Raw genomic sequence first — 12236 nt, 5'->3', positions numbered from 1 at the left:
TTGCTTTTCCACATTAAAACGGGACTCAATATTGGTGATTTCACAAGGGAGCAAATGCCAACTAGTCTTGAGAGAAAACTTGTTGCTTGCTTTCTCATGACATCTGTGAATTAAAAACTCAAAACCATTTTATTTCCATTGTTTAATATGGCACACAGCAGCTTTCTGGCTAAGGTGTGCATTTTGCAGTACATTTATTAGAATAATAGTATTCTGGCATTACGTGAGTATGATTTTCTTTTCTCCAGCCCCTGTTTCTAGACTTTGTAATTTGTACATTGACAACTAGTTGGTCCAGCTTCTTGGGGGTTTTTTTGTTTGTTTTTTGTTTTTTAAAAAAAAAAAAAAAGACGACTGCTGGGCCCAAAGTGCCGTTGATATTACAGGTTGCCATTACTTTTTATGAGCTAGTTTGCGATGCCAGTTGGATGGATTCTCTTTTCCTAACGGCAGTGGAATATCTGTGTCAGCTTCTGGCGGCCAATGACTCTGTAACCAGTCCATTTGAGAGACTGCCAACTCTCATGGAAGATCTGGGTGGACGTTGGAGTTCTGGATAGGTTTGTGTGTTCTCTTTTCCAAGGAGAAAGAAATGGTGGTGGAATTGCATGTGTCTAACTCTTAACTATTTCTTATCAGAGTTTTAGTTCTTGTGGGCTTATGAATTCATCTTGTCTCAGTAACAAAGTGTCAACAAAATGTACTGAAAAGGGTTTTCTTTTAAAAATGATGAGAGAAACTATTCCAGCGAATAGTTTGCAAACTAGAGAGAGACAGTTCTGGAGAACAAAGAGAGGATTTTTTCTTTCTTTCCTTCTTTCTTTCTTTTTCTTGTCTTGTCTTGTCTTTTCTTTCTTTTTAAATAGAGTTCCTGCCCAAGGTTCCCACTGGTCTGCTAGGCAACTGAGGAATGCAAACTTGTTTAGTTCTGATGGCTTGATGCTTGTTGGGTTCTGACTGGTTGACACTTGGGATCTCATGGGTTGATGTTTGTTGAATTCTCGTGGGTTGACATTTGTTGGGTTCTGACCGGTTGACACTTGGGATCTCATGGTTTTATGTTTGTTGAGTTCTCATGGGTTGACATTTGTCGGGTTCTGATTGGTTGACACTTGTTGAGTTCTGACTGGTTGCTGCTTTTTGGGTTTGATGGGTTGATGCTTGTTGGCTTCGGACTGTTTGATGCTTGTTAAGTTCTGACTGGTCGATGCTTATTGAGTTCTGACTGGTTAATGCTTGTTGGCTTCTGACTGGTTGACACTCATTGGGTTCTGAGGGGTTGGTGCTTGTTGAGTTCAGACTGGTTGACACTTGTTGGGTCCTGATGGGTTTGTGCTTGTTGAATTCTGACTGGTTGACACTTGTTGAATTCTGATTAGTTGGTGCTTGTTGAGTTCTGATGGGTTGGCATTCATTGGGTTCTATCTAACTGGTTGATGCTCATTGAGTTCTGACTGTTTGACACTTGTTGGACTCTCATGGGCTGATGCTTATTGAGTTCTGATAGGTGGACACTTGATGAGTTCTCATGGGTTGACACTTACTGGGTTCTGACTGGTGGGCACTTGCTGAGTTCTGATGAGTTTGGCACTTGGGTTCTGATGACTCAACACTTGTTGAGTTCTGATGGGTCAACACCTGATGAGCTCTGACTGACACTTATTAGGTTCTAACTGGTTGACACTTACTGAGTTCTGACTAGTTGATGCTTGTTGAATTCTGATTGGTTGACACAGATCACAGTCTTTTGATTGATTCAGGCTGCATGAATAGGAATCGACAGTTGTGAAAGTCTCAAAGTTATAAGAATGTTTGAGCACATGTGTGAGCTCTTGTCAGCAAATGGCCACTTGACCCTGTTTTGAATTTAGTCCCATTGAGTGACTTGGGATCCACCTTGAAGCACTGACTTCTTCAGGGTTCACAGAAAATGTAGGAGAACCCACCATTTTAACCATTTGCCTACATCTTGATCCCATACCTTTATTTTCTTACTCTTGACCTGATTTGGCCTAACATTTTCCATCCTTTTATCTTCACTGAAGTTTAGCTTAGTTTTCTGTTCTTTAAATGTGTTCTTTAAGTAATGACAGATCATCCTCATTCTAGGCTCCAAAGATAGTAATAAGATGTACTCTTTCTAGACAGGCGGAATGAATTTTGATGGCTCAGTTTTTAAAATGTGTATCTTTTTGAGGGCTTTGGTTAGCCTTTCAAATTTGAATTAGTCAATACTTTAAATGGTTTAATTATTTTTAAAAATTTAATATTATAAGATGTAAATATTGTCATGTTTCATATTGTAAATGTATAGCATTTGTGACAGTGAAAATAAGTCTTAAAACATCCTAGAAATAAAACCACTTAATCATGTATAGAGTTCTCTATCAATATCTACTTTGTTCATTGTTATATGGGCTTCAAAATTCTATACAATTTATGAAGCTTGAGCTAGGCAATCTAGTAAGACCCTGTCTCTACAGAAAATGAAAAACTTAGCTGGACGTTGTGGTGCATGCCTGTAGTCGTAACTACTCAGGAGGCTGAGGTAGGAAGATTGCTTGAGCCCAGGAGTTATATGTAGATGTGGGTGGATGGATGGATGGATGGATGGATGGATGGATGGATAGGTAGGTAGGTAGGTAGATAGATAGATAGATAGATAGATAGATAGATAGATAGATAGAGATGATAGACAGATGATAGATAATAGGTTGATAGGGATAGATGATACGTCGTTAGATAGAGTTTCTCACGCAAAAGCCCTGATTTTCTCTAACTGAGCACTACTGACATCTGAGGCTGGGTGATTCTCTGTGGTTGGTGCCATTCTATGCATTATAGGATGTTGGTAGACATCTTTGGCCTCTACTCCCTAGATACCAGTATCCCCCTTTGGCCCCCACTCCTGTGGTGACAACTAAAAATGTCTCCAGACATTGCCAAAAGCCCCTGGAAGTAAAATCTCCCCTGGTTTAAAAACCACTACTTAGAAAAATAAGATTGGGGACCATTTGGGAGCCATCCACACAGCAAAACAGAAAGAACCAAGACTCAAATGGTGATCTTCCTTTAAGCTTTCACAGCAAGATTAATCTTCATGCCAAACAAGATCCTGGATCAACAGGGTCATCCTCGAATTTTGAAATTTATGACATATCATGCCCACATGCCAAGCCAAGAATATGAGCTCTTGCAGTGTTTTATTGGATGGATTAGAGCCACTGGGTAGAAAAACTGCAGACAAGTTTATCCAACCAGATGGCTGCCAAGATCAACAAAGAGGTGCCAGTGCACTGAGAAATAGAAAAGAGGTATAAGATCTCTCTGGAATCTTCATTCTTGCAGTGGGCATTTGAAGGATTTTTTTTTTTTTTTTTTTTTTTTTGATGGATCACCTTTCCTTTCTCTGAATTCATCTCAGAATTTCTACTCAATGTCACCAAGTCAACTTTTGATCTTTTACCAAATGGAAAATATTTCTATGAGCAGTGTAGCGAATTGTAAGTAAGAATCTAGGGTGCTTGAATGTGCCTTGAACTATGAGTCAGAGACCTGGGTCAGGCTCTGCTTCTCACTGGGGCCATCGTGGTGGACATGTTTCTTAGCTGTTCTCCGTATTAATGGATCCATTCTTCAAATAGGGGCAATAATTATTCCTGTGGTCTCCCTTTCTGATCAGAAACCTCCAGTAGCTCTCTGTTGCACTCAGAAAGCAAAATAATATCATAGCAACAGTATAGAAAGGTCTCCACGGTCTGCTGTCAGTAATGTCCCTGAGTCTCTTTCCAGGGCTCCTGATGCCTGGACTCTGCTGATGCCTGGACTCTGCTGATTTAGAACATAGCCCATAAGTTCCTCCCATGGGGCCTTTCACTCGCCCTTTTCTCTCTTCTAGATACCAGCATAGCTTTCACCTTTGCCATCTTCAACTCTTTGCTCAATATCTTCTCAATTCCTCCAGCACTTTATTTAAAATTTCAACTTGATTCCAACCAACACTCTCTACCACTATCCCAAATTTATTTTTTTTCCTCTCTACCACTGAGCACTTTCTACTGATTTGTACCCTTTTCTTATTTACTTTATTTATTGTCTTCCTCTTCCCACTAGAATGCAAACTGCAGGCAGGCAAGGAATTTTGTCTTTGGTTGGGTTTACTGTCATAATCATATTAGTCATAATCATATAATATAACTATATTAGTGATGATTCTCCTTATCACTATATGAAAATACAGCATAGTGTTGCGGGAAGTCAGGGACCCCGAACGGAGGGACTGACTGAAGCCATGGCAGAAGAACATGAATTGTGAAGATTTCATGGACATTTATTAGTTCCCCAAATTAATACTTTTATAATTTCTTACGCCTGTCTTTACTGTAATCTCTGAACATAAATTGTGAAGATTTCATGGACACTTATCAATACCTTTGTGATTTCCTATGCCTGTCTTTAATCTCTTAATCCCGTCATCTTCGTAAGCTGAGGAGGATATATGTCGCCTCAGGACCCTGTGATGATTGCATTAACTGCACAAATTGTTTGTAGAGCAGGTGTGTTTGAACAATATGAAATCTGGGCACCTTGAAAAAAGAACAGGATGACAGCAATGTTCAAGGAACAAGGGAGATAACCGTAAACTCTGACTGCCTGTGAGCCGGACGGAACAGAGCCATATTTCTCTTCTTTCAGGAGCAAATAGGAAAAATATCACTGAATTCTTTTTCTCAGCAAGGAACATCCCTGTGAAAGAGAGTGCACCCCTGACGGTAGGCCTATGAATGGCCCCGGTGGGGGCAGCTGTCTTTTACGGTCGAAGCCAAAGGGATGAAATAAGTCCTGGTCTCCTGTAGTGCTCCCAGGCTTATTAGGATGAGGAAATTCCCACCTAATAAATTTTGGTCAGACAGGTAGTCTGGTCTCAAACCCTGTCTCCTGATAAGATGTTATCAATGACAATGCGTGCCCGAACTTCATTAGCAATTTTAATTTCTCCCCATCCTGTGGTCCTGTGATATCACCGTGCGCCTCCATTTGCTTTGTGATATTTTATTACCTTGTGAAGCATGTGATCTCTGTCACCCACACCCTATTCGTACACTCCCTCCCCTTTTGAAAATCACTAATAAAAACTTGCTGGTTTTACAGCTCAGGGACTATCACGGAACCTGCTGACATGTGATGTCTCCCCCAGACACCCAGCTTTAAAATTTCTCTCTTTTGTACTCTTTCCCTTTATTTCTCAGACCAGCCTACGCTTAGGGAAATAGAAAAGAACCCACATTAAATATTGGGGGTGGGGTTTCCCCTGGTAACATAGCTGCTGTATTTTCACTTGGAGTCATGGTGTGATATTCTACTTATGGATAAGGTGCACCATAATTTATCCAGTTGCCTCAGAAAAAGAGAATAAAGTGGTTTGCCATTTTTACATTACAAACAATACTGCATAAAATATTTGGGGGCTGGGCACCATGGCTCATGCCTGTAATCCTAGCACTTTGGGAGGCCAAGGTGGGCAGATCACCTGAGGTCAGGAGTTTGAGACCAGCCTGGCCAACACGGTGAAACTCCATCCCTACTGAAAATACAAAAATTAGCCTGGCATGGTGGCATGCGCCTGTAACTCCAGCTATTCAGGAGGCTGAGGCAGGAGAATCACTTGAACCTGGGAAGCAGAGGTTGCAGTGAGCTGAGATCGTGCCACTGCACTCCAGCCTGGGTAAAAGAGGGAGACTCCACCTCAAAAAATAAATAATAAAATAATCGGTGCACACATATGTGTATGTTTGCATATTTGTGTGAGTGGGTGTGTTTTGTAGGATCAGTCTATACAAAAGGAATTGCTGGATTAAGGATTTACACAATTCCATTATGATCCGATATTACCAATTCCCTTTTTTTTTTTTTTTTCCTTTGAGATAGGGTCTTGCTTGTCACCAGGCTGGAGTGCAGTGGTGCAATCATGGCTCCCTGCAGCCTTGGCCTCCCAGGCCCAAGCGATTCTCCTGCCCCAGCCTCCTGAGTAGCTGCGACTACGGGCATGTGCCACCACACCTGGCTAATTTTGTATTTTTTTGTAGAGATGGGGTTTCACCGTGTTGCCCAGGCTGGTCTCCAACTCCTGGGCTCAAGAGATCTGCTTGCCTTGGCCTCCCAAACTGCTGGGATTCCAGGTATGAGCCGCCTCACCTAGCCAGATTTGACATTTGTAGATTTCACCTATAAGTGAGATCATGCAGTATTTATCTTCCTCTGTCTGGCTTATTTCACTTAGCATAATGCCCTCCAACATCCTCCAAGCTGTCAAAAATGACAGAAAATTTCCCCTTGTTAAGGCTGAATAGTAGTCTGTCATATATAGATACCATATTTTCTTTACCCAGTCATCCATCGATGGACACTTAGGTGGACTCCATGTCTTGGCCACTGTGAATAGGGCTGCAGTGAACATGGGGGTGCAGATATCTCTAAATATCCAGTTGTGGGATTGCTGGGCTATATGCTAGTTCTATCTGTAGTTTTTTGAAGAACTTCCATACTGTTTTCCATAATGGCAATACTAAGGTACGTTCCCACTATCTGTGAAGCTATCTCTGAATTGTACCCATAGGAAATCTGATATTTAACTTCTTTTTGTTTGAAATACTTGCATTCAAGTAGTCAGACTTCAAAGGAAAAGTTTTAAGTAAATTGTTACAGGCCGGGCATGGTGGCTCTTGCCTCTAATCCTAGCACTTTGGGAGGCTGAGGCAGGCAGATCACCTGAGGTCAGGAGTTCGAGATCAGCCTGGCCAACATGGTGAAACTCCATCTCTACTAAAAATACAAAAATTAGCCAGGTGTGATGGCGGGTACCTGTAATCCCAGCTACTTGGGAGGCTGAGGCAGGAGAATCACTTGAACCTGGGAGGCGGAGGTTGCAGTGAGGTGAGGTCACGCCACTGCGCTCCAGCCTGGGTGATAACCATGAGACTCCGTCTAAAAAAAAAAAAAATTGTTATAAACCATCTTTCCCCATTCCTCCAACGTCTGAACGTTGCAACTAATCACATAGTAAAGTGTTCCCACATCATGTTAGGTTATTCATGCCAAATAAAACTTTTATTTGTTATGAGTGCCCATTTTGTGTTTTATTTTATAGTCTGTGTGTAACATGTGAATATTCGCTGGTAGATGTGGACCTGCCATATTTCTGTAACATTTGGAAGTAAATTAGTAGATGTTTTGAAGTAGTTTATTGTCTCTTTTGCCAATTATATTGAATAATAGTGAGATTACGGTGCATTTTATTTCTATATTGATAATTATTTTTGTTCCTAAGTTTACCCTTCTGCTTTGTATTAAGTGAAAGCTGCTCGTGGAAGGCATTTTTCTGCTAAAATGTACATGTAGCTGCTGGAAATCGGCTTCTTTCCAGAACTCTCTAGTGCCTCAGAGTTTTCCTACAGGCATTCCGGGCTTTTGCCCCACATTTGCTTTTTGACCTATCTCTACTCCCACTGGCATTCTCATTGTGGTAGGAGTTATTAAGAATTATTTTAGGCAGATAGAGAGGAAAAGGGGTCCTTGGAAAGTTTTCGTTTCTTTTAAAGCAGCTCCGGAAACGTTTCTTGTCTATCAGGAAAGCTCGGGCTCTTAGACTCGGGGGCAACCTTTGATAGGCAAATGCAGAACATTAGAAACTGGGTCCATCCAAACATGGCGATTCCCGCCTCTTCTTCTTGCCCTTGCCCCACATGTGCCTGGCAGCATGGCTGCTCCCACATATCCCCACGTGTGTAGAGCATCATGGCGCACCGTATTTGCATATTAAAAGGCTAGGGTGGGAAGGCCAATTTTCTTTTCATGGGCTACATAAAGACATGCCTGGTCAAACCAATCCCCTAAGCCCTATGCAAATCAGATCGCCTCCTCCAGCCTCCTCATATAATTGGCCAGTATCCCTGCAGGAGGCAGGAGGGGCCTCCCCTCTCGCCTTTGGAGCCCCCCTCCCTCTGTCTCTGTACAGGGGAGCTTCTTCTTTCTTCTCCCTTCTTTCTTGCCTATTAAACTCTCCACTCCTTTAAACCACTCTACATGTGTCCGTCCGTGTCATTTTATCTAAACCAGCGAGAGGACCAAGAACCCTGGTGTTCCTCCACTCATTGGAGCTGCATCATCATCACACCTTAAAAGCCAGCCAAGCCAGATGTAAAGAACTCCTTAAATATTAGGCTGCCACTGTCCTCTCAAGACTCTGAGAGATTAAGTCTCCTGTATGGCAAAAAAAAAAAAACACAACAAAAACATTAAGAGAATGGAAAACTCTGTTGTGCCGGACGCAGTGGCTCATGCCTGTAATCCCAGCACTTCGGCAGGCCAAAGGAGGATCGCTTTAGCCTAGGAGTTCAAGACCAGCCTGGGCAACATAGCAAGACAAAAAAAAAAAATTAGTTGAGTGTGGTGGTGGTGTGCACCTGTGGCCCCAGCTACTTGGGAGGCTGAGGTAGGAGGATTGCTTGAGCCCAGGAGGTTGAGGCTGCAATGAGCTATGATTGCACCACCACACTCTGTCATGTGCGTCTGTGTGAAGACACCACCAAACAGGCTTTGTGTGAGCAATAAAGCTTTTTAATCACCTGGGTGCAGGCAGACTGAGTCCGAACAGAGAGTCAGTGAAGGGAGATGGGGTGGGGCTGTTTTATAGGATTTGGGTAGGTAGTGGAAAATTACAGTCAAGGGGGTTGTTCTCTGGCGGGTAGGGGTGGGGGTCACAAGGTGCTCGGTGGGGAAGGTTCTGAGCTGGGAGAAGGAATTTCACAAGGTAATGTCATCAGTCAAGGCAGGAACCAGCCATTTTCACTTCTTTTGTGATTCTTCAGTCGCTTCAGGCCATCTGGATGTATCTGTGCAGGTAGCAGGGGATATGATGGCTTAGCTTGGGCTCAGAGGCCTGACACACTCCAGTGTGGGTGACAGAGTAAGACCCTGTCTCAAAAAAAGAAAAAGGAGAAGGAGAAGGGTGGTGTGCTGGTGAGCCACTTCCCCTGGGTGAAGTAAAGCCTCGATTTGTAGCATTTGCCAGTGCTGTGGTGTAAATGCTAACTCTTCCCATAATTGATTTCAAGCTGCCGACAATTTAACAACTAGCTCACAAAATTCCCGAATTTTTTTTTTTTTTTTTTTTGCGATGGAGTTTCGCTCTTGTTGCCCAGGCTGGAGACAGTAGCGCAATCTTGGCCCACTGCAACCTCCGCCTCCCAGGTTTAAGCAATTCTCCTGTAGCTGGGACCATGGGCACGTACCACCACACTCAGTTAACTTTTAAAATTTTTTTGTAGAGATGGGGTCTTGCTCTGTTGCCCAGGCTGGCCTCAAGTAATCCTCCTGCCTCAGCATCCCAAAGTGCTGGGATTACAGACATGAGCCACCATCCCTGGCCGCAAGTTACTTTTTAATGTTTTTTGAGATGTAGTCTCGCTTTATCGCCCAGTCTGGAGTGCAGTGGGGCGATCTTGGCTCACTGTAACCTCTGCCTCCTAGGTTCAAGTGATTCTCATGCCACAGCCTCCCAAGTAGCTGGGATTGCAGGTGCGTGCCACTATGCCTGGCTAATTTTTGTATTTTACTAGAGACGGGATTTTGCCATGTTGGCCAGGCTGGTCTCCAACTCCTGACCTCAGGTGATCCACCTGCCTCAGCCTCCCAAAGTGCTAGGTTACAGGTGTGAGCCACCACCCCTGACCACAAGTTGCTGTTTAATATATGAGATAACCTTTTATATAATTTGTCCATTTCATTGGTTACTTCCTTTTTTTTTTTTTTTTTTTTTTTTTTTGAGATGGACTCTTCCTCTGTCACCCAGGCTGGAGTGCAGTGGCGCAATCTCGGCTCACTGCAAGCTCCGCCTGCTGGGGTTTACGCCATTCTCCTGCCTCAGCCTCTCGAGTAGCTGGGATTACAGGCGCCTGCCACCATACCCGGCTAATTTTTTGTATTTTTAGTAGAGATGGGTTTTCACCATGTTAGCTAGGATGGTCTCGATCTCCTCACCTTGTGATCTACCCACCTCGACCTCCCAAAGTGCTGGGATTACAGGCATGAGCCACCACACCCAGCCTTCATTGGTTACTTCTTTTCTGGGTGATATTGTAAAATATGTATTCATCTGACGAACACTGAAAAGTAATAATTGATCATCTTTACTTAATGATTACTATTTGCAGAACATGATAAGAGATAAGGCCCATATTATTTGAGTTTTCTTATGATGTGCATACATTGCTTATTTAAAAATATGTGCTCTTCTGTATTAAAAGTACTAAAGAAGACACTAATAACCAAAACAAGGAAAAATAGTCTGAGAAATAACCATAAAACTCTTAGTGATCTTAGGTTTTACAATAGTGATGTGATCCTCAGGAGCCATTTGGGGAGGTCTGGAATCTTGTAGCCTCCAGCTGCATGATTCCTAAACCATAATTTCTAGTCTTGTGGCTAATTTGTTAGTCCTGCAAGGGCAGTCTAGTCCCCAGTAAAGAAGGGGATTTTGTTTTAGGAAAGGGCTGTTATTGTCTTTGTTTTAAACTATAAACTATAAACTGAGTTCCTCCCAAGGTTAGTTTGGCCTATGCCCAGGAATGAACAAGGACAGCTCGGAGGTTAGAAGCAAGATGGAGTTGGTTAGATCAGATCTCTTACACTGTCTTAGTTATAATTATTGCAAAAGCGGTTTTAGCATTTCCTATGGTGGCCTCCCCTTTCCTCGAAACCACATCTAGCCTTACTATTTCATGAATGCATGTCTACTATTCATTTATTCCGTGCTAGCAGAGTTAGATTGGATACCTACTGTTTCCATCCCTGTTATGGTCCCGTGCACAGATGCAAACCTGTGTCAGGTATTACTGTCCTCTATGCTAAAGGAAAGAGTTGAGAAAAGGCTAAATTAGAATTCTTAGAAATAAGAAGAGCACTACTTTTAGAACAGAATAATTGGAAAATTAGTATCCTTCAAAGAATCCAGTCCAAATAGTTATGGATTCCAAGAAAGAGTACAAAATGGGAACATTTTGCTTTGTAACCAGGTAGTTGTGGGTTAGTGGGAGTGATTACACTTTAGTTTTGGTTCTCTCAAGGCAGAATAATTATTATTATATGTTTTCATGTTTTTTTTTTTTTAATAGGACTGATTAAATGTAAGGCCTCTTCATTTATTTTGTAAATGCCTCGGGCTGGATTATTTTAGAATCTACTTCAGGGTTATGAGGTGGTGCCTGGGGCACCTGATAAACTCACATGTTTTCATTTTGTTTCAGAAAATCCAGAAGTAGAAGTCACCCTTTATTTCTAATTCATTTCAATTCCATGGCAGGTCTTTCCTTACATGTTTAAAAGATGTGTTCTTATTTTCAGATAATTTAAATAGCTGAACATCATATTTCACAATGAGAAGATCCTATGTTTATTTTAATTTTATTTTTTGAGACAGGGTCTTGTTCTGTTGTCCAGGCTGGAGTGCAGTGGTGCGATCATGGCTCACTGCAGCCTTGACCTCCTGGTCTTAAGTGATCCTCTTGCCTCAGCCTCCCCAGTAGCTGGGACTATAGGCCCACAACACCACGCCTGGCTAATTTTTAAAATTATTTTTGTATAGATGATGGGTTCTTGCTGTACTGCCTAGGCTGGTCTCAAACTCCTGGCCTCAGGCAATCTTCTTACCTTGGCCTCTCTAAGTGCTGGGATTACAGACGTGAGCCACCGCCCCTAGCGTTGTATGTTTAGCTACAAATGACGGGTATGAACTTTTAAAATTACAGATACCCTCAGAGCAAATTGATAGAACCCTAAGCAGACTGTAATGCAACAATATCTGGCTTCTAGTTTCTTCAGAAGGCCAATGGTGAAATATTTCTCTCAGACCACAATGGTGTCATTGTCATCATAATGACTGGCTTCCAATAGTTTCTTCAGAAGGCCAACGATGAAACATCTCTCCCAGACCACAGTGGTATCATTGTCATACCCTATGGCACTTTAACAACAAAACAAAACAAAACAGCAGTAGTTTCAGCTCATAAAAGTTGGGTTGTCAGATAAAATATAGGACACCCCGTTAAATTTGAATTTAGGGTAAACAGTAAATCTTATTTTAGTATAAGTATATCCCATGCAACATTCGGGTCATACTTATGGCAGTGGGCAGGCTGTATTTTTTTTGCTGCACTGACAGCCCTACCTAAAGGGCAGTG

Source organism: Trachypithecus francoisi, unplaced genomic scaffold (assembly GCF_009764315.1).
Source record: "Trachypithecus francoisi isolate TF-2019V2 unplaced genomic scaffold, Tfra_2.0 Lachesis_group6, whole genome shotgun sequence".
Classification (NCBI taxonomy): domain Eukaryota; kingdom Metazoa; phylum Chordata; class Mammalia; order Primates; family Cercopithecidae; genus Trachypithecus; species Trachypithecus francoisi.
This window is presented reverse-complemented; position numbering follows the sequence as displayed.